A 1,984-nucleotide genomic window follows, 5' to 3' on the forward strand; every position below is an offset into this window, starting at 1 on the left:
TGTTCAAAAGATGTCTGGAAGAACAGATTCACACTGACACAGTGTGCTTGTTGTTCAGTCTATTGTGTGAAGCGAAGGCTGCAACTATCGATGTCCCACTGAGCAAAATATCTGCTCTCTAATGCGAAGGCAAAGCCAGAAATCAGTCGTAAGCAAACAAACCACTACTAAATAGCTGTGAAATGTGAAATAGCGATTTCAAAAATATAGCAAAACATTAGTCATTTACCTTTTATCAGTTCACATCACCATCTGTTGATGGGTTGTGACGTCTTTCACAGCAATTAAAAACAATTATTTTAAATTGTAATATTTCACAATATTTCTTTATCAGATAAATTGACCAGCCTTGGTGAGCACAAGAGACTCACAAACTGTCATATCAAATTTATGCACCCATGAAACATTATAAAAGTCAATTGATTTTTTTTTTTTTTTTTTTGGCCCGAGTAAATCTCTGGTGTTTTGGAATGACATTATTTTGTTTACAGCAAACTAGGTGGTCAAAATGAAAGTCATTGCAATGGATTTTTAAGTTCAGGAAACAAATGGAAAGTCATTCCCTCGTTCCCCTTTTTGTTCAATTTTGGAGACATATAGTAATATTTTCCTTCTTTTGTCTAACAGGGCTTTTGAGATTTTATCTACTGATCCTGCAATGAATGAAACTGCTTATTGACAGAATATGTCATCAAAGGCATGCACAAATACAAAGCTTTTGTATTTGATTGAATTGGTCATGTGAACCTTTCTTGTGAATGATTATTGTTACTCCAAATGACATTCTGTGACAAAGACAGTCTTTGTATTGTATTGCGTTTACACAGATCTTTTCATTACCACACTGGGATGAGTGCATTTACCCTCGTCATCGTCTTGCGTAACCCTATTACGCAAAAAGGCCAAATGTGTTCGAAAGCATGCGGGGCATTCAATGTGACATCCTGTCTACTCAAACAGGTGGAGATCTCAGCAGCACGAGGCAAGCTGCCATGATGCTGTGTGCATGAGAAAATGTGCATAGAGTAGACAGGGATAGAAAAGGGCAGGTTCTGAACTTTTACACACAAATGTGCATGTGCACACTTGTATACACTTGTAAAAAGATAACAGATGCTCATAAAAGCATGCAGACATACACACCTTCACTCCTAATGATCTCTCTGGGGGTATTTACTCTTAGTCACTCCATCTATTTATATTGAAGGAATGACTATCAAGTCATGAAAATGCCAAATGTAAATGCCCTCCAAGATGCATTGAAGACCAACCCAAGTCAATAAGTGGTAAAAGGTGCATACAAAATTTATGCATTATCAATCATTCCTGTAGCTCAAATGGTAGAGCAATGTCAGTGTCATGGGTTCAGTCCCAAAGGGAATGTGAGAAACCATAAAAAGGTATACCTTGGAAGCAAAATTACATGTATGCACATGATATATTGAAGAATAAATAAATTATGAATGGCCATGAATTAAGAATTTGTTTCCACAACATTAATTATTATTAATGTGTTTTTCATTTGTTCCATCTTTTATTAAACTGTGGCCATGTTGTACTAATTCTTTCATTCATTTGAGTTAAAGCTACATTATAGCTATGTCCCAATTCCAAGCGATGCATCCTCTGAAGGCTGCGTTCCAAGATCAAATGTGTCACATCAGTGCAATCTTGAAGTATCCTCCAAATGTGGCTTCGAAATGTATCCTTTGTTTCCCAGGCCATGAAGGGTACAATGAATTTTTTTTTTTTAAAGGGGTCATATGATGCGATTTCAATTTTTCCTTTCTCTTTGGAGTGTTACAAGCTCTTGGTGCATAAAGAAGATCTGTAACGTTGCAAAGACTAAAGTCTCAAATCCAAAGAGATATTCTTTATAAAAGTTAAGAGTCAACCACACCCTCCTACACGCCCCCACATGTCTACGTCACGATGTGGGAAGATTTGCATAACGCCGCCCAAATGTTCACGCAAAGAAAGAAGG

The sequence above is a fragment of the Sinocyclocheilus anshuiensis genome, unplaced genomic scaffold (genome assembly GCF_001515605.1).
Source record: "Sinocyclocheilus anshuiensis isolate Anshui unplaced genomic scaffold, SAMN03320099.WGS_v1.1 scaffold2408, whole genome shotgun sequence".
Lineage (NCBI taxonomy): Eukaryota > Metazoa > Chordata > Actinopteri > Cypriniformes > Cyprinidae > Sinocyclocheilus > Sinocyclocheilus anshuiensis.